Source organism: Pseudophryne corroboree, chromosome 6, assembly GCF_028390025.1.
Source record: "Pseudophryne corroboree isolate aPseCor3 chromosome 6, aPseCor3.hap2, whole genome shotgun sequence".
Lineage (NCBI taxonomy): Eukaryota > Metazoa > Chordata > Amphibia > Anura > Myobatrachidae > Pseudophryne > Pseudophryne corroboree.
In genome coordinates this window covers 480848781-480870560 of record NC_086449.1, presented here as the reverse complement: position 1 = coordinate 480870560, position 21780 = coordinate 480848781, and the positions used below count along the sequence as shown (strand labels likewise).

General features: G+C 42.2%; 3 pseudogenes; 1 reads left to right on the top strand and 2 right to left on the bottom strand.

The window, feature by feature from the left end:
• Positions 1–1671: 1671 nt before the first annotated feature.
• LOC134936963 (5S ribosomal RNA) lies at positions 1672–1790 on the bottom strand (annotated as a pseudogene).
• A 17860-nt stretch (positions 1791–19650) lies between these two features.
• LOC134937059 (5S ribosomal RNA) lies at positions 19651–19769 on the bottom strand (annotated as a pseudogene).
• Positions 19770–21116: 1347 nt separating this feature from the next.
• LOC134936996 (5S ribosomal RNA) lies at positions 21117–21235 on the top strand (annotated as a pseudogene).
• The last annotated feature ends 545 nt before the right edge of the window (positions 21236–21780 follow it).

Sequence of the window (21780 nt, the reverse complement as noted above, 5' to 3'; positions counted from 1 at the left end):
CGAAAAGTACTGTATTGCATTGTCGAATTTTTTTTGGGCGAAAATGTCCCATTTTTCGACATTTTCGGGAATTTGACCGCAATTGCATATACCCCATAAGGGTATATGCAATTCCGGGCGAATTGCGGCACTTTTTCGCCCGTTTTTAAATTCGACACAATTCGACCGTCGAATTCCGGCAGGTGGGTGCCAGAATTCGACATATTCAATAAAAAACGAATTCGACAGTCCCGCTGTCGAAAAACGGCCGATTTGACAGATTTTGATTAGATTTTTAAAAATGTTGAAAAACGGTAAAAAACCCGAAAATTTTTTTGCGTAGGGTCCCCCCTCCTAAGCATGACCAGCCTCGGGCTCTTTGAGCCGGTCGTGGTTGCCAAAATATGGGGAAAAAATGACAGGGGATCCCCCGTATTTTAACAACCAGCACCGGGCTCTGAGCCTGGTCCTGGTGCAAAAAATACGGGGGACAAATAGAGTAGGGGTCCCCCGTATTTTTTTGTACCAGCACCGGGCTACACTAGCTGGACAGATAATGCCACAGCCGGGGGTCACTTTTATACAGCGCCCTGTGGCCGTGGCATTAAATACCCAACTAGTCACCCCTGGCCGAGGTACCCTGGAGGAGTGGGGACCCCTTCAATCAAGGGGTCCCCCCCAGCCACCCAAGGGCCAGGGGTGAACCGAGGCTGTCCCCCCATCCAAGGGCTGCGGATGGGGGGCTGATAGCCTTGTTGAAAATGTAAGAATATTGTTTTTGCAGAAGAACTACAAGTCCCATCAAGCCTCCCCGCAAGCCGGTACTTGGAGAACCAAAAGTACCAGCATGCGGGGGGAAATGGGCCCACTGGTACCTGTAGTTCTACTGCAAAAAAAATACCCAAATAAAAACAGTACACAGACACCGTGAAAATATAACTTTATTACATACATGCCGACACACATACTTACCTATGTTGACACGCTGACTCTGGCCACATCTCCAATGTCGACATCCGGGGTACCTGAAAATAAAATTACACTCACCTGATTCAGTGTCCAGTTCTTTTATTGTAATCCACGTACTTGGCAAAACAAAAAAACGCATTTACCCGAACCAGACGGACTGAAAGGGGTCCCATGTTTCCCCGAATGCAGAGACCCCCCGTGGCTCCTGTCACAGAAAGTCCCTTCTGCCAATCAGAAAGCGCCACTTCGTGGCACTCTCCTGATTGGCTTTGCAGGTCTGAGCTGGCAGATAGCGCATCGCACAGCTCCCTCCATTAGTTTCAATGGTGGGAACTTTGCGGTCAGCGGTGGGGTTACCCGCGGTCAGCCGCTGACCGCAGGTGACCTCACCGCTGACCGCAAACAACATTTAGTGTTTTTTTTTTAAAGAAAAAACATATGTCTGGGGCTAGATTGGTGTTAAGTAATCACTGAAATAAATTCATAAATTGAACTATGAAGACCAAGGCCGCTTCACCTACAGACTAATGATTCAAAATAAAGACCTTATGGTCAATACAAATAGACTCACAGAGAGGCCACATGTGCTGTCTACCAATAATCAGGTGTCAAATAAAAAAGGAATAGATACTAGAGGACCAAGTGCATAATTTAGAATGAAGAAAGACATGAATAGTAATTCTGCTGTCAGTGTTTGGCATGGAGTTTTGGACTCGATATATAGTTCTACTAAACTTGGAATTCCCAGGTGGTCTCCCATCCAAGTACTAACCAAACTCGACACTGTTTAGCTTCCAATATCGGACGGTATTGGGCATCTTCAGTGTGGTATGATAGTAGATTATTAAGGACGCAGCCATTCTTTGAATCACTAATGAGAGATCACTTTGAGCAGAGATTGAAGATTAAGAATAAAGTAGGAAGAAACAAAAGGTGGATCTGCTGCCAATGTTAGGCGGAGGTGATATGGAAATTCGGTGTGTCATACACCTGTGCTACTCCTTCGGATCACCGGTGAGAGTCCACAAGAAGGTAACATAAATGTGATTGTACCAATTATATTCAATGGTAGGTATATGTAAATACACACATCTGTTTTCATTTCTGGAAGTGATCAAACCCCAGTGTGGGTGAAACCGGTCTCTGTTATCGCCGAATCTTATTCCTGACTCACGGCATGCACCCTCCCCAGACAGGTTTGGCACCACTGGTAGCCTCAGGTAGAGTGGTCACATTATCTGGCCACTGTGCCTCAACATATATTTATTGCCTGCAATACCTGAGTGCTGGGGGAGAGGTCACATGTTTTATCTGTATAGTAAACCCACGATTCCTCTTTTTTTTATAACACAGTATTTGACTGCACCGATGCTAACATATTGTTAAGCTCATTGTAGGGATCTCTCTGCATATACAGGCAGTCAATTGGTGATTGTGATCATGGTTATGCATATTTGTTCATTCAAGTGAATTATCAACATAGGATATATTTTATTTTCTCTGGATATATGCATACCACAATGAATCCCAAATAATAGGAGTAACTGCATTGTTTCATTCATACATGGTGTTTCCATATTTGAAATATTGAGATACTCAGTCACATGTGCATAAAACGTTATTTTGTACATATTTGGTGTAATACACAATGTATCTGCAATCATAGTTGGATAATATTGAATGAAATGCGATTTAATTGAATATACTTACCTGTGTGCAGAGAATATCTGGACAGTCAAGGATATCCTTGATTAGCACATTCATTATTGGGTTGCATCCAAACAAAAACGTATGTGTGTATTTATTTATTTATTAACAGTTTCTTATGTAGCGCAGCAAATTCCATTGTGCTTTACAACTAGACCCAATTAGAAGACAAAACTGGGTAAATACAAACAGTCATAGAGGTAGGATGGCCCTGCTCGCAAGCTTACAATCTATGGGGAAATAGGCATTGATACACAAGGATAGGTGCTATATATTGCACAGTTGTCCACCAGATTGTAAAGGTTCTTGGTGGGCTGCATGATATCACATCACAGCAATGATGAACCAGGGTCAGGAGGAAAGGAGACTGAAGAAAGAAAATATGTGGGGATAAGTGTGGACTGTACTGTGGGGATATAATTGGATAGGAAAGCTATGAAGGTAATGTGAGCGGTTCTGGAATTCGATAAGCTTGTCTGAATAGGTGAGTTTTCAGGGAACGCTTGAAGGTTTGAAGACTAGAGGAGAGTCTTATTGCACGTGGTAGGGAATTCCACAGAGTGGGTGCAGCCCGAAGAAAGTCCTGTAATCATGCATGAGAGCAAGTAATGAGTGTGGATGAGAGACGTAGATCTTGTGAAGAGTGAATGGGCCAGGTTGGGAGATATTTTGAGATAAGCGAAGAGATGTATGTTGGTGTAGTATGGTTAATAGCCTTGTGTGTACTGTAAGTATCAGTATTTTATATTGAATACGGTAGAATACAGGTAGCCAATCATATACCTACCATTGAATCTAATTGGTACAATCACATTTATGTTACCTTCTTTTCGTGGACTCTCACCAGTGATCCGGAGGAGTAGCACAGGTGTATGAAACACCGAATTTCCATATCACCTCCGCCTAACATTGGCAGCAGATCCACCTTTTGTTTCTTCCTACTTTATTCTTAATCTTTAATCTCTGCTCAAAGTGACCTCTCATCATTGATCCAAGGAGTGGCTGCGTCCTTATTAATCTACTATCATAAGCCACTGAAGATGCCCAATACCATCCGATCTTGGAAGCTAAACAGTGTCGGGCTTGGTTAGTACTTAGATGGAAGACCACCTGGGAATTCCATGTTAAGTAGAACTATATATCGAGTCCAAGACTCCATGCCAAACACTGACAGCAGAATCACTATTCATGTCTTTCTTCATTCTAAATTATGCACTTGGTCCTCTAGTATCTATTCCTTTTTGATTTGACACCTGACTATTGGTAGACGGCACATGTGGCCTCTCCGTGAGCCTATTTGTTTTGACCATAAGGTCTTTATTTTGAATCATCAGTCTGTGGGTGAAGCAGCCTTGGTCTTCATAGTTCAATTTATGAATTTATTTCAGTGATTACATAACAAGCTAGCCTCCGACGTACCTGTATGTTTTTTTTTTTTTCTTGTTTTTTTTTAAAAACACTAAATGTTGTTTGTCCTTGAATTTTGGATACCTTATTTTAATGATATCTAATAAAGTGTAAGTTTTAAATTCTTCATCATATCCTGATCATTGTATATCCATCTCAAGAGTGCACCCACAAAAGAGTCTTGCTTTTTGTCTACCCTGTGTAAACAGTTCTACTGTTTGACTCAGGGTGCACCACCAAAGCAACATTATTTAGGGACACTGCCTTTGATTGTCTAATTTTTGGTAACAAATCTTTTTTAATGCTTTCGTTACTTGTGCAGAATCACCCCTCTTTGTACGTGTAAGTGGCCTAATTTCCACCAGAATCTGGTAATCACCCACCTTGTATATATTTTACCAAGATGCTACATGATTGTATTGAAGTTGTGTAGTGCTAGAATCTGGCTATTGTTGTCGTCTCTTTGCCAGTACACCACTTTATTATAGCCAATACTATTTTATACTATATTTTCATTTAACCTTGTTAGAATAAATCATCATTTTTTACAGAATAACACTATGCTTTGCCATTAATTATGTTTACATACAGTATGGACCACTGACTGGACATATGCTGTGAATGAGGCAAAGAGGCACACAAAGAAGACCATAGATTAAAGGAAAGTTATTATATTTAATTTTATTTCCTTTTATTGCACCACTAAGTACCAATATTCCATTTGACTCTCCCTTATATCACAAAAGCACACTCTCTTGCTCCACATCCATTAATCATATACTGTATAAGTGAGTTGCACATTACATTTATCTTTCTGTTGGATGCAGTGTGACAGTATCCTCTATCCAATGTACAATATAGTCAGTGACTCCACTGGAGGTTAGGCTTTTCAACCCTTTCAAGGTTACTCTTTAGTAGACTCCACTGGAATAATAATTCAGGAATTTTCCCTTTTGTAGGTCCTACACCATTAGGTTGTATTCAAAATCAATTCCTCCTGTAGCAGAAGAGAACATTCAGGTCTAGGAAATTATGTTAGACACTGAATTAACTTTGCAAAACAGGGGAACATGTCTGTGAAGGTAGTTCCTATAGGAAGGGTCTGGCTGTACAGATGGCACATTAGTGACATACTACATACAGTACCTGACCAGTGGCGTAAGTTCGTCACAGTTGCCCGGAGGCAAGATAAATATTGGTGCCCCCCTATTTCCTATATTAAGATAAATATATGTATGTATGTATGTATGTATGTATGTATGTATGTGTGTGTGTATATGGAGTATTCTGAAAAAAAATGTATATACTGTATTTATACATTTAATTGTCTTTTATTTTAAATCACACATTTCTTAGCAGTCATACCCAGGATTAGAACCCATGACCTGTTACACTAACAGCAGACACTTTACTGATGGATTTATTTGCTCCTGTAGAGGAAGCATGAGAATTCTAACTATATGAAGTTACGTGTAATTGTCAGAGAAGTATCAGAAGTCAGAAGTATCAAGTTAAAATTCTCATATTTCCTATACAGGAGCAAACGGCTTCATCGGTAAGGTGTCTGCTTCCAGTGTAATAGGTTGTGGTTTCTAATCCTGGGTGTGATACTTGTAAAATGTGTATCTACAGTATACTAAAAAGGGTTTGATTTGTAAGATGCAGGGACCAGTGAGGAAGTCGGCCACTGAAAGGATAGCAGCAGCTATCAATTAACTTAATTAAATGGTGTCACAGAATGGGAGGAGAGGTGCCCCCCCTCAGAGCAGGAGCCCGGCGGCAGATGACTCCATTGCCTTCCAGAGTTCTGTCTCTGTACCTGACAGTGTTAAAGGTTTAATCACCAGCACAGGAGGCTCTCTCAGTGACAGCCACACAACACACATTATCTCCCTCACTGCTCTCTACTAAGGAAGACTTGTACTATGAAAACTGTGTGTTTCATGAAGATAGCAATGAAACAGAAGTAGCAGTTTAACAGACACAGGGAGGATCTATTAAAGGTAGATTTGCATAAATCTATTATTTTGATCACTGAATATCTAGAAACATCAAGTCATTACTTTCACACCTCCAAAAATAAAAATTTGCTATACATCTCACCATCACAGAAATCATTTGTTACATTGTGAGGTGTAGAGCAAAGTGCCAATTACAGTCATTCACAGATATAAACAAGAATTGTGGGGGTGGTTCAGCTGGCGCTAAGCTGCTTAGATGTAACAGGACTCTGAATAAATGTCACCACATTTAAAACGCAAATACACAAACCAGAAATTAGAACCCTGTCATACACCACAAGCGCTAAAGAAGAATATCACCATAACGTTCCTTTTTGGACCAGGAGATGGGCTCTATTCTTCTGAGTAGAGTTTTCAATTTAGTTCAATACAAATATGGGATTTCTCAGATGTTGATATCATAGAAGACAAAAAATGGCGAGAACAAACCAATGTGTAGTACATACAATCAGGACAGACAAATTGGAGTGTGAGTAGCCACTTTTTATCCGGATTTTCTGATACCTTTGATACCTTTTTAATTGTTGATTTTTTTCTTTTAAAAATATTTTTTTTTTTTTTTTTTTTGCAAGAGTCAATCATCTCTCTTTGCCGATTTTTAATTCCACATTTTTCTCCTTGTGATACTGTCATGCGGGGTTGTGTATGACAGGGTTCTAATTTCTGGTTTGTGTACAGTCATTCACAATTTTACCATGGTGATTTTGAGTAATTTGAAACTATAGAATATAAACTAGATTCTACCTCAATGTTGAAATAGGTAAGTAAAACAACAATAGAAAACTAAGTTCCATGTTGAAAACAAGTATGCATACGTAAGAGATGTTAAAATGTGATTTCATAAGTGATTGTTCAGTAGGTACAAATCATCAGTCCTATACCTTCTGGGATGCATGTGATATGTGACCGCATTGTTTAAATAAAAATCAAAGAAGCTCTGCACTCACAATATAAACTGTAAAAAATCCAAGCTGTTTTCTATATAATTTATAAACAGTTTGTTTTAATTGTTGCAACATTTAAAAAGCTGAATTATACCCCTTTCAGACATACAACCCAGGAATTTCCTTGCTGAGATGAAAATCCTGGGTGTTTGCTCACAGACCCCCTTTCATAACCCTTTTGCACTGCAACACAGTAAATTGCTGGGTCTATCAACCTGGCAATTCCTGGGGCTCAGCTCCGTGACCCTGTTCTGGAGCAGGGTCGGGGAACCGGGAGTTAGTCCCAGGTAGGTTGCATTTACACTTTCCAAATTCCCGGTTTTTGCTCGTTCATGTGCAAACACCTGTGATTTTGAAATAAGTGGAAAAGGAGTATTACACTACAGCTGGGAAATTCATGGGTCATCTCCTTTCAGACATAAGCTGGGTTATTCAGTGTTTTCCACAGTTTTGAATTCAATATTAATATTAATATATTAATTCCATGTTATAGTTAAATATAATAAAATGCAAACCAGTTGTCATTCCACAATGTTTTTAATAACATGTTTTTTTTCAAGTTCCAAAACATGTGTAAAAGCCTTTTGAAAGAGATTCATATGAAAGAGAATGAATAGCTCATGTTAAGAGCATATACTCCAAACACTAGTCCAGAGTTTACAGTATAGAGATATATTTAAGTGCAGTGTGCGCAGAAATGTTGTTATGTTTATTTTAAGTACACCATATGTTAGAAATGGTGCTATTCAAAATGTTATTAATATGTTTTAAATATAATATATACTGTTTTTTGTGTATTATGGTAAAGGTATCAGGTCATAACATGACCTACCTATACCAAAGTCCATTCAGAAATTTAGGCCCTCATTCCGAGTTGTTCGCTCGCAAGCTGCTTTTAGCAGCTTTACACATGCTAAGCCGCCGCCTACTGGGAGTGAATCTTAGCTTCTTAAAATTGCGAACGAAAGATTCGCAATATAGCGAAAAGACATCTCTGTGCAGTTTCTGAGTAGCTCGAGACTTACTCGGCATCTGCGATCAGTTCAGTGCTTGTCGTTCCTGGTTTGATGTCATAAACACACCCAGCGTTCGCCCAGACACTCCTCCGTTTCTCCAGCCACTCCCGCGTTTTTCCCAGAAACGGTAGTGTTTTTTCGCACACACCCATAAAACGGCCAGTTTCCACCCAGAAACACCCACTTCCTGTCAATCACATTACGATCACCAGAACGAAGAAAAAACCGTGAGTAAAAAACCTAACTGCATAGCAAATTTACTTGGCGCAGTCGCACTGCGGACATTGCGCATGCGCACTAAGCGGAAAATCGCTGCGATGCGAAAAAATTTACAGAGCGAACAACTCGGAATGACCCCCATAGAGTAGGGTGCTGTAGAGTAGTAGACAATGAATCTGCAAATAGTTGACTTCTCTGCCCATTATTAAACCTACTCTCTGAAAATGCTGGTGGAGACTGCACTTGTTGGGCATACTGGAATGTTGGCTCACATGAGTTGGGAAACTGTGCTTATTGGGCATACCGGGATATAGAACCAAATGAGATGAGAGACTGCACTTGTTGCACATAGTGGGTGGGGAGTAGCAACTGTGGTGGTGGTGGGTAAATAGTTGACTAAGAAATTTGTAAGTACGGTGACTCCCCCTTTCCTGCACAGCTACCATTTGTGATAGCAAATTGTTCTACAATTCACATGCATTTTCCATGAATCACTGCAGTCTGCCATCCTCTTGAGCCTGTCTTTCCGAATCCAGCTCTCGTAGTTGCTTGCACAGGGCATTAGTCATAGCTCTTGTAGCAACTTCAATTTTGGTCTTCTTCTTTTTAAGTATTGGGACTGTGAAAACTGAAAACCAGAAAAAGAAAACAAAATATGCATCAAACAAGTTTCAAATAATGTATGTAACACATGATTGTAAAAGGTTTTATAAATTACACATCTGTGCTTGTGTTTGCTATCCTTTAGCACAATCTGAACATTGCAACAGGTACGGTTTCATTCTAGCACCATGCACCAAATCATTAACAAGGCAACACTTTTGTAATATTGAACAATGTCCCAATTAAAAGTCACGGCATTCACTGTGCTGGTTATGTGTGACTACATTAAGAATTGCCACAACATTTAATGGTGTTTAGTACCATTTTATAGTCAAATCCTAGACCAAATTATTATTATATTATTAGATATAGTAGGCTTTCCAGTGCAGAATGCCTGGGCTACACCTGACCAGTGATGTGGTAAGCCTCTTTTTTCTGCTGTTTGACATTTTGTCCTAATATTTAGTCTCTCCCCACTATCTAGAATCTTGCAGCAGCAGTGGAGTCTGGACTGCATAAGACAGGCATGTTTCTGGACTGCAGCATCACCAGCCAGCAGCAGGTAAGAATTATTATTTTCATACATTATTCCAAAAATCACATGTGAGCTAGGATGTGGGTTTTTGGGAGAGGTAGAGTAATAAGCTACAATTTTGCCTAGCGTGCCTAGAAACCTTGCACCGGTACTGAGTACCATACATACAGAAAGAAGCATACATTTAATGGCACATACAGAATATATGGAGACTTATTAGATTTTTGTATAACCTGCAATTTGTATTGTGTGAAGTATAGTATTGCGTTAGAGTTCAGTATAATGGGCATGATTCAGAGATGGATGCAATATTGCTGTAGCAATCAACTGAGTGATTTCTTACCACTGTGGACTGTGTCATCCTCTGTGAATTTGTTCTCAGTTGGATGGGCCTCAGCTAATTACTATTGTTTTTATTGTCTTTGGGATGACAGTTTCCAGTTTACTATGCTTTTGCCGTACTGTACATTTCAATGCAAAATACATGAAGAAAGCTTAGCTGTAGATAAAGACGTACTGTATATATTCAGTCATGTCATATGAACAAGAAGTTCAGTATCAACCCTTGCAATGTAAAAAGAAAGAAAGCCTTCCCTGTATACATTGTCATATGCTATTGTCAGGAGCGGTTCTTGGTGCAGGCAAGCAGTGCCTTCGCCCAGGGCGCTGCGGCCTGGGGGCGCGGCCACAGTCATCCTGCAGGCACCGCCGCCTACCCGCACTCCGCTCCCCACTCCACGGCTGCAGCATACGCCATGGGCTGTGCGGGCGTCTGCTGCAGCCGGCTCCAGGGACAGACACTAGAGGCTCATTCAGAGAAATGCTACAGATAATTGTGGTATTAAGGAGCAATTATCAAATCTTGAAGAGAGATAAGGTGGAGGAAGATAAAGTACCAACCAATCGGATTATTTCACAGGCTGTGTTTGAAAAATTAGTTAGAAGCTTATTGTTGGTACTTTATCTCTCTCCACTTTATCTCTCTCCAAGATTTGATAAAGCTCCCCATTTCCCCTGTACAAATTATTAAACCATTGTTTTACTGAACAAAAGACTATAGTGAGTGTCAGCTGATGTTAATGCACTTGCAGCTGATAAACCAAGATAGATATCACCACAGCAGAATCAATTCATTCAATGTATTATGCGTGACCATACAGCTGAAAATTTTGAGTAATATCAGTTTGGAATATTGATAGTTTAGATAAACTGATATTTAAGGGTATATTCAATTGCAGTCGAATTCATGAAAATGTCGAAAAACGGGTCATTTTCGACACAAAAAACCTGTCAAATTTGATTCGACAATTCAATACAGTACTTTTCGACAAAAAACCTGCCGTTTCATTTTCAACTTTTTGCAATTCGACTTTTTGCAATTCGACATGTCTGCAATGTTAAAAATGCGGCTTTTCGACAAAAGTATATTCAATTGAAGAATGTAGATTCGACAACAGTGCTCTTCGACAGTCATTTCGTCAATTTCATTCCGCCTCATTTTTCTGTCGTGAGCTGATAAAAATTTTTAATAACATGTATTTTTTGGTGCTTTTTTGATTGCTAATAGCATATCTATTTATATTTGAAGGGATTATCTACTTGGTTTGTCTATTTATGAGCCACAAGTATTATTTAATTGATTTTTTAAAAGAATATTTTTTTTTTACTGACTACAATAATGGAGAGTTCAGTGCATAAGTTTTTCAGTTGGAAGGGGTGTTGAAAGTGTTAAAAATCCTGAAAAAAATTGCGTGAGGTCCCCCCTCCTAAGCATAACCAGCCTCGGGCTACTTGAGCCGGTCCTGGTTGTAAAAATACAGGGAAAAAATTGACAGGGGTTCCCCCATATTTTAACAACCAGCACCGGGCTCTGCGCCTGGTCCTGGTGCAAAAAATATGGGGGACAAAAGACGTAGGGGTCCCCCGTATTTTTAACACCAGCACCGGGCTCCATTAGTTAGAGAGATAATGCCACAGCCGGGGGACACTTTTATATAGGTCCCTGCGGCCCTGGCATTAAATCACCAACTAGTCACACCTGGCCGAGGTACCCTGGAGGTGTGGAGACCCCTTAAATCAAGGGGACCCCACTTAACCTCGTGGTCTACCGCTGACCGCAAAGTTCCCACCATTGGATATAGTGATGAGCGGGTTCGGTTCCTCGGAATCCGAACCCCCCCGAACTTCACCCATTTTACACGGGTCCGAGGCATACTCGGATACTCCAGTATTGCTCGGTTAACCCGAGTGCGCCCGAACGTCATCATCCCGCTGTCGGATTCTCGCGAGATTCGGATTCTATATAAGGAGCCGCGCGTCGCCGCCATTTTTCACTCGTGCATTGGAAATGATAGTGAGAGGACGTGGCTGGCGTCCTCTCACTTTGTTTCAGAACTTTCAGGGGGCTGCAAATATCTTTATTCTGGGGACCAGCAGTATTATAGGAGGACTACAGTGCAGAGTTTGCTGACCAGTGACCACCAGTATTATACGTTCTCTGCCTGAAAAACGCTCCATATCTGTGCTCAGTGTGCTGCATATATCTGTGCTCACACTGCTTAATTGTGGGTACTGGGGACCAGCAGTATTATATAGGAGGAGTACAGTGCAGAGTTTTGCTGACCAGTGACCACCAGTATTATACGTTCTCTGCCTGAAAAACGCTCCATATCTGTGCTCAGTGTGCTGCATATATCTGTGCTCACACTGCTTAATTGTGGGTACTGGGGACCAGCAGTATTATATAGGAGGAGTACAGTGCAGAGTTTTGCTGACCAGTGACCACCAGTATTATACGTTCTCTGCCTGAAAAACGCTCCATATCTGTGCTCAGTGTGCTGCATATATCTGTGCTCACACTGCTTTATTGTGGGGACTGGGGACCAGCAGTATTATATAGGAGGAGTACAGTGCAGAGTTTTGCTGACCAGTGACCATCAGTATTATACGTTCTCTGCCTGAAAAACGCTCCACATCTGTGCTGCATTGTAGTATATAGTAGGAGTACAGTGCATAATTTTGCTGACCACCAGTATATAATATATAGGAGTACGGTACAGAAGGCCACTACTCTACCTACCTAAGTATCGTCAAGTATACTATCCATCCATACCTGTGGTGCATTTCAGTTTTGCACAGTTTGCTGACCACCAGTATATAATATATAGCAGTACAGTACAGTAGGCCACTGCTCTACCTACCTCTGTGTCGTCAAGTATACTATCCATCCATACCTGTGGTGCATTTCAGTTTTGCACAGTTTGCTGACCACCAGTATATAATATATAGCAGTACGGTACAGTAGGCCACTGCTCTACCTACCTCTGTGTCGTCAAGTATACTATCCATCTATACCTGTGGTGCATTTCAGTTTTGCATAGTTTGCTGACCACCAGTATATAATATATAGCAGTACGGTACAGTAGGCCACTGCTCTACCTACCTCTGTGTCGTCAAGTATACTATCCATCCATACCTGTGGTGCATTTCAGTTTTGCACAGTTTGCTGACCACCAGTATATAATATATAGCAGTACGGTACAGTAGGCCACTGCTTTACCTACCTCTGTGTCGTCAAGTATACTATCCATCCATACCTGTGGTGCATTTCAGTTTTGCACAGTTTGCTGACCACCAGTATATAATATATAGCAGTACTGTACAGTAGGCCACTGCTCTACCTACCTCTGTGTCATCAAGTATACTATCCATCCATACCTATGGTGCATTTCAGTTGTGCGCAGTATATATAGTAGTAGGCCATTGCTATTGATACTGGCATATAATTCCACACATTAAAAAATGGAGAACAAAAATGTGGAGGGTAAAATAGGGAAAGATCAAGATCCACTTCCACCTCGTGCTGAAGCTGCTGCCACTAGTCATGGCCGAGATGATGAAATGCCATCAACGTCGTCTGCCAAGGCCGATGCCCAATGTCATAGTAGAGAGCATGTAAAATCCAAAACATAAAAGTTCAGTAAAATTACCCTAAACTCAAAATTAAAAGCGTCTGAGGAGAAGCGTAAACTTGCCAATATGCCCTGGCCTATGTTCATGGCTAGTGTTTCAGCTTCACATGAGGATGGAAGCACTCATCCTCTCGCTAGAAAAATGAAAAGACTTAAGCTGGCAAAAGCACAGCAAGAACTGTGCGTTCTTCTAAATCACAAATCCCCAAGGAGAGTCCAATTGTGTCGGCTGCGATGCCTGACCTTCCCAACACTGGACGGGAAGAGGTGGCGCCTTCCACCATTTGCACGCCCCCTGCAAGTGCTGGAAGGAGCACCCGCAGTCCAGTTCCTGATAGTCAAATTGAAGATGTCACTGTTGAAGTACACCAGGATGAGGATATGGGTGTTGCTGGCGCTGAGGAGGAATTTGACAAGGAGGATTCTGATGGTGAGGTGGTTTGTTTAAGTCAGGCACCCGGTGAGACACCTGTTGTCCGTGGGACGAATATGGCCATTGACATGCCTGGTCAAATTACCCAAAAAAAATCACCTCTTCGGTGTGGAATTATTTTAACACAAATGCGGACGACAGGTGTCAAGCCATGTGTTGCCTTTGTCAAGCTGTAATAAGTAGGGGTAAGGACGTTAACCACCTCGGAACATCCTCCCTTATACGTCTCCTGCAGCGCATTCATCATAAGTCAGTGACAAGTTCAAAAACTTTGGATGACAGCTGAAGCAGTCCACTGACCACTAAATCCCTTCCTCTTGTAACCAAGCTCCTGCAAACCACACCACCAACTCCCTCAGTGTCAATTTCCTCCTTACACAGGAAAGCCAATAGTCCTGCAGGCCATGTCACTGTCAAGTCTGACGAGTCCTCTCCTGCCTGGGATTCCTCCGATGCATCCTTGAGTGTAACGCCTACTGCTGCTGGCGCTGCTGTTGTTGCTGCTGGGAGTCGATCGTCATCCCAGAGGGGAAGTCGGAAGACCACTTGTACTACTTCCAGTAAGCAATTGACTGTCCAACAGTCCTTTGCGAGGAAGATGAAATATCACAGCAGCCATCCTGCTGCAAAGCGGATAACTCATGCCTTGGCAACCTGGGCGGTGAGAAGCGTGTTTCCGTTATCCACCGTTAATTCACAGGCAACTACAGACTTGATTGAGGTACTGTGTCCCCGGTACCAAATACCATCTAGGTTCCACTTCTCTGGGCAGGCGATACCGAAAATGTACACAGACCTCAGTAAAAGAGTCACCAGTGTCCTAAAAAATGCAGTTGTACCCAATGTCCACTTAACCACGGACATGTGGACAAGTGGAGAAGGGCAGACTCAGGACTATATGACTGTGACAGCCCACTGGGTAGATGTATTGCCTCCCGCAGCAAGAACAGCAGCGGCGGCACCAGTAGCAGCATCTCGCAAACGCCAACTCGTTCCTAGGCAGGCTACACTTTGTATCACCGCTTTCCAGAAGAGGCACACAGCTGACAACCTCTTACGGAAACTGAGGAACATCATCGCAGAATGGCTTACCCCAAATGGACTCTCCCGGGGATTTGTGACATCGGACAATGCCAGCAATATTGTGCGTGCATTACATCTGGGCAAATTCCAGCACGTCCCATGTTTTGCACATACATTGAATTTGGTGGTGCAGAACTATTTAAAAAACGACAGGGGCGTGCAAGAGATGCTGACGGTGGCCCGAAGAATTGCGGGCCACTTTCGGCATTCAGCCACCGCATGCCAAAGACTGGAGCACCAGCAAACAGTCCTGAACCTGCCCTGCCATCATCTGAAGCAAGAGGTGGTAACGAGGTGGAATTCAACCCTCTATATGCTTCAGAGGACGGAGGAGCAGCAAAAGGCCATTCAAGCCTATACATCTGCCTACGATATAGGCAAAGGAGGGGGAATGCACCTGACTCAAGCGCAGTGGAGAATGATTTCAACATTGTGCAAGGTTCTGCAACCCTTTGAACTTGCCACACGTGCAGTCAGTTCAGACACTGCCAGCCTGAGTCAGGTCATTCCCCTCATCAGGCTTTTGCAGAAGAAGCTGGAGACATTGAAGGAGGAGCTAAAACAGAACGATTCCGCTAGGCATGTGGGACTTGTGGATGGAGCCCTTAATTCGCTTAACCAGGATTTACGGGTGGTCAATCTGTTGAAATCAGAGCACTACATTTTGGCCACCGTGCTCGATCCTAGATTTAAAACCTACGTTGGATCTCTCTTTCTGGCAGACACAAGTCTGCAGAGGTTCAAAGACCTGCTGGTGAGAAAATTGTCAAGTCAAGCGGAACGTGACCCGTCAACAGCTCCTCCTTCACATTCTCCCGCAACTGGGGGTGCGAGGAAAAGGCTAAGAATTCTGAGCCCACCCGCTGGCGGTGATGCAGGGCAGTCTGGAGCGAGTGCTGACATCTGGTCCGGACTGAAGGACCTGCCAACGATTACTGACATGTCGTCTACTGTCACTGCATATGATTCTCTCACCATTGAAAGAATGGTGGAGGATTATATGAGTGACCGCATCCAAGTAGGCACGTCAGACAGTCCGTACGTATACTGGCAGGAAAAAGAGGCAATTTGGAGGCCCTTGCAGAAACTGGATTTATTTTACCTAAGTTGCCCCCCCTCCAGTGTGTACTCCGAAAGAGTGTTTAGTGCAGCCACTCACCTTGTCAGCAATCGGCGTACGAGGTTACTTCCAGAAAATGTGGAGAAGATGATGTTCATCAAAATGAATTATAATCAATTCCTCCGTGGAGACATTCACCAGCAATTGCCTCCAGAAAGTACACAGGGACCTGAGATGGTGGATTCCAGTGGGGACGAATTAATAATCTGTGAGGAGGGGGATGTACACAGTGAAAGGGGTGAGGAATAGGATGATGAGGAGGAGGTGGACATCTTGCCTCTGTAGAGCCAGTTTGTGCAAGGAGAGATTGATTGCTTCTTTTTTGGTGGGGGCCCAAACCAACCAGTCATTTCAGTCACAGTCGTGTGGCAGACCCTGTCGCTGAAATGATGGGTTTGTTAAAGTGTGCATGTTCTGTTTATACAACATAAGGGTGGGTGAGAGGGCCCAAGGACAATTCCATCTTGCACCTCTTTTTTCTTTCATTTTTCTTTGCATCATGTGCTGTTTGGGGACTATTTTTTTGAAGTGCCATCCTGCCTGACACTGCAGTGCCACTCCTAGATGGGCCAGGTGTTTGTGTCGGCCACTTGTGTCGCTTAGCTTAGTCATCCAGCGACCTTGGTGCACCTCTTTTTTTCTTTCAATCATGTGCTATTTGGGGACTATTTGTTTGAAGTGCCATCCTGTCTGACACTGCAGTGCCACTCCTAGATGGGCCAGGTGTTTGTGTCGGCCACTTGGGTCGCTTAGCTTAGTCACACAGCTACCTCATTGCGCCTCTTTTTTTCTTTGCATCATGTGCTGTTTGGGGACTATTTTTTTGAAGTGCCATCCTGTCTGACACTGCAGTGCCACTCCTAGATGGGCCAGGTGTTTGTGTCGGCCACTTGGGTCACTTAGCTTAGTCATCCAGCGACCTCGGTGCAAATTTTAGGACTAAAAATAATATTGTGAGGTGTAAGGTGTTCAGAATAGACTGAACATGAGTGAAAATTATGGTTATTGAGGTTATTAATACTATGGGATCAAAATGACCCCCAAATTCTATGATTTAAGCTGTTTTTGAGGGGTTTTTGCAAAAAAACACCCGAATCCAAAACACACCCGAATCCGACAAAAAAATTTTAAGGGAGGTTTTGCTAAAACGCGTCCGAATCCAAAACACGGCCGCGGAACCGAATCCAAAACCAAAACACAAAACCCGAAAAATGTCCGGTGCACATCACTAATTGGATACAATGGAGCACCTATGCTCTACATTGTATCTCCAGTGCGCCGCCTGACTGACAGTTCAGGCGCGCACAGCCAATCAGGAGAGTGCCATGACGTGGCGCTCCCTGAATGGCTGAAGGGACCCTCTTTGACAGCAGTCACGGGGGGTTCCGCCAGTCGGGGAAAGGGGTCCCATGTGTAAACATGGGACCCCTTTCAGTGCGTGGTTCGGGTTTTTCGTTTTTTTATTTTACCAAGTCCCTGGATTACAATCTTAAAGAAGAGGACCGATCTACACTGGATTTTTTGTGAGTATAATTTTATTTACAGGTACCCCCGGATTCTACTGGAGAAGAGGACCGACTGCTTCATGTCAACATAGGTAAGTATGTGTGTATGTAGGTGTGCATGTATGTAATAAAGTTGTACTATCACGGTGTGTGCGTTTTTTTGGGGGGGGTATATTTTTTGTAGTAGAACTACAGGTACCAGCGGGCCCGTTTTCCCCCAGCATGCTGGTACTTGTGATTCTCCAAGTACCAGCTTGCGGGGGAGGCTTGCTGGGACTTGTGGTTCTGCTGCTAAAAAGAATATTTTTTTTGACACAAAAGTCTCTCAGACCCCCATCCGCCGCCCTTGGCTGGGGGTACAGCCTCGGGCTTCACCCCTGGCCCTTGGGTGGCTGGAGGGGGGGACCCCTTTATTTAAGGGGTCCCCACTCCTCCAAGGTACCCCGGCCAGGGGTGACTAGTTGGTGATTTAATGCCAGGGCCCTATATAAAAATGTCCCCCGGTTGTGGCATTATCTCTCTAACTAGTGGAGCCTGGTGCTGGTGTTAAAAATAAGGGGGACCCCTACATCTTTTGTCCCCCATATTTTTTGCACCAGGACCAGGCGCAGAGCCCGGTGTTGGTTGTTGAAATATGGGGGAACCCCTGTCAATTTTTTCCACGTATTTTTACAACCAGAACCGGCTTAAAGAGCCCGCGGCTGGTTATGCTTAGGAGGGGGGACCTCACGCAATTTTTTTCAGGATTTATTCATCACTTTTGTGATCTCCATGAAGTCGAATCCAGGTCGCCCACTATTCGTTAATTGGTCCGTTTTTCGACAAGGGGACTGTCGAATCCATTATTAATTGAATATGTTGAATTCTGGTCCCGGGTGGAGGTTTTCAACTGTCGAATTGTGTCGAATCCAAAAACTGTCGAATTCACGCCGGAATTCGACCGCAATTGAATATACCCCTTAGTGTTCATCTCTTCCGATTGCCCCTGCTTCCACTTTATGCATTCCACTCTTCGCACACAGCACAGTATGACTGTTGTGGGCCCAATTCAGACCTGATCACTAGGCTGCGTTTTCATACAGCGGTCGATCAGGTCTAAAATGCGCATGTGTATGCACCGCAATGGGCAGGTGCGTCGCATGGGTACAAAGGGGATCGCCGCTCAGCGATGGGTATGTGCGAAGAATTCATTTGCATGGGCGTTCGCAAGGAGAGTGACAGGAAGAAGGCGTTTGTGGGTTGCAACTGACCATTTTCAGGGAGTGTCTGGAAAAACGCAGGTGTGTCCATGCATTTGGTGGGAGAGTTCCTTACATCAATTCCGGTCCCAGACAGGCTGATGTGATTGCAGCAGCTGAGTAAGTCCTGGGCTAGTCACGTATAGAAGTGGTGGTTACGCACAGGACTGCAAATTCAGAGATTACACTTATTTGATTACTCTGAGAAAAACCAACAATATTGCATAAATGATCCCTAATGAGGGTATCCTCAGTCTCTTGTTGGTGGTGCTCCCAGAGTCAGTATTGTATATGAGAAACAAGAACAAAGGGAAGAAAGACTCGTTGTTGGGGCACACTTAAACAAATAAATTCATATTAAAATTTAACTTTTAATAATGTTACATATAAAATATAAACACATAGACAAACATAAAACCCTATTCATCCAAAATGACACTTGAGGTCCATTTTTTGTTTTTTTCTGTGTCAGTGTCTAGCAAATCTACCAATATAGGACTCTGGACCACAGCTATTATTAAGTCACATAAATTGGAAATTACCACCAGTGAGATATAGGGAACACAATGTTTTTATTGAAAGAATCAATTGATAAATTAATATCAAGAAAAGAGCACTATACATGTATTGGAAATATATTATATTAATAGGATTGATTCCTAATAGGGTGCTCTATAAATAGGTCTCTTGGTAGAAAAAAAGGTCCATTGAAAACTAATCTTTAGATGCTGGATAGGGCAAAAAGTCCAATGATAGCTGTTCAAAGGAACAGAGAGGGAGGAGATGAAAAGAAATGAAAAGGGCTGAGTTGGTCCTAATTTCTTGGAGTAAAGGACCTAAGATGGCGGTATGGGTCATAGGCTTCTCCACTACTTCTGCTTTTTGCTTGGTTGTAGGGACTGATTACTGTACCTGATATTCCAAAGTGGTCTCCCAACTGAGTACTGATCAAGCCTGTCACTGCTTAGCTTCCAAGATCAGATGAGATTGGGCGTGACAAGTGAAGTGTGGCAGTATTAATCCACTTCAAACAAATGAGAGAGTGTGGTTTGTGACTAGCATACCTGAATAAGCACTTCTGCTGTCCATTATATACTGCACAGGGCCTCTGTTACTACTGCATTACAGAGGACTTATACCTGGCAAATGGATGAGAGAGTGCTTGAAAATGACAGAATTAGGTAGGGTAGGGTAAGGTAACTACACTTCTGCTGTCCAATGTCTTATAGAATTACATCGAACAATGGATGAGAGAGAGTGGGAACTGTCGCCTACTGAAAGGGGGAAGAAAATTGGGGTAAATTAGAAAGAGAATAAATAAATAGGAAAAATGTGAAAAGCTAAGAAAGGTAAATATTAATTAAGATATTGATTCACAGCCTCTTAATTTAAAAATTTGTAGTAAGAGAACTATATACCAAGAAAATTTCATATAATTTATAGTAGAAAATTAATACTGATCAATGTGACTACCAAAGCAAATGTCAAATGTGCAATAAAATATCACATAAAGTAAAATTTGCAACGGGCAGATGACAGATAATTCGTTATATATCAGAATATGGAGCCACAATATTTTTACAAAGGTGCTTAATAACACAATCATATACACTGGATATGTGCTCCACTATTTTTGGTAAAGAAGAGATATACCAGAGAAAACCATATGTCAGAATTTCAAATAAGAAAAAATTATAACTGACAAAATAAATTTCCAACAAAAAAGAGAAGAGAAATTGAGTAGACAATGAAGGTATAATATAAAGCCCAAAAGGGCAAGATACGATACCAAGAGAAATATATGTGTGGGCCAGACCGTGCACTGTCCGGCTCCACTCAGATCACAGATGGCCATTTCACCAGCGGGTGACTTGTTCACTGTGAACAAGCCACCCACTAGACATCTGCTTTGGTAGTCACATTGATCAGTATTAATTTTCTACTATACATTATGTGAAATGTTCTTGGTATATAGTTCTCTTACTACACATTTTTAAATTAAGGGGCTGTGAATCAAAATCTTAATTAATATTTACCTTTCTTAGCTTTTCACATTATTCCTATTTATTTATTCTCTTTCTAATTTACCCCGATTTTCTTTCCTCTTTCAGTAGGCGACAGTTCCCACTCTCTCTCATCCATTGTTCGATGTAATTCTATAAGACATTGGGCAGCAGAAGTGTGGTTACCTTACACTACCCTACCTAATTCTATCATTTTCAAGCACTCTCTCATCCATTTGCCAGGTATAAATCCTCTGCAATGCAGTACTAACAGAGGCCCTGTGCAGTATATAATGGACAGCAGAAGTGCTTATTCAGGTATGCTAGTCACAAACCACACTCTCTCATTTGTTTGAAGTGGATTAATACTGCCACACTTCACTTGTCACGCCCAATCTCATCTGATCTTGGAAGCTAAGCAGTGACAGGCTTGATCAGTACTCAGTTGGGAGACCACTTTGGAATATCAGGTGTAGTAATCAGTCCCTACAACCAAGCAAAAAGCAGAAGTGGTGGAGAAGCCTATGACCCATACCGCCATCTTAGGTCCTTTACTCCAAGAAATTAGGACCAACTCAGCCCTTTTCATTTCTTTTCATCTCCTCCCTCTCTGTTCCTTTGAACAGCTATCATTGGACTTTTTGCCCTATCCAACATCTAAAGATTAGTTTTCAATGGACCTTTTTTCTACCAAGAGACCTATTTATAGAGCACCCTATTAGGAATCAATCCTATTAATATAATATATTTCCAATACATGTATAGTGCTCTTTTCTTGATATTAATTTATCAATTGATTCTTTCAATAAAAACATTGTGTTCCCTATATCTCACTGGTGGTAATTTCCAATTTATGTGACTTAATAATAGCTGTGGTCCAGAGTCCTATATTGGTAGATTTGCTAGACACTGACACAGAAAAAACAAAAAATGGACCTCAAGTGTCATTTTGGATGAATAGGGTTTTATGTTTGTCTATGTGTTTATATTTTATATGTAACATTATTAAAAGTTACATTTTAATATG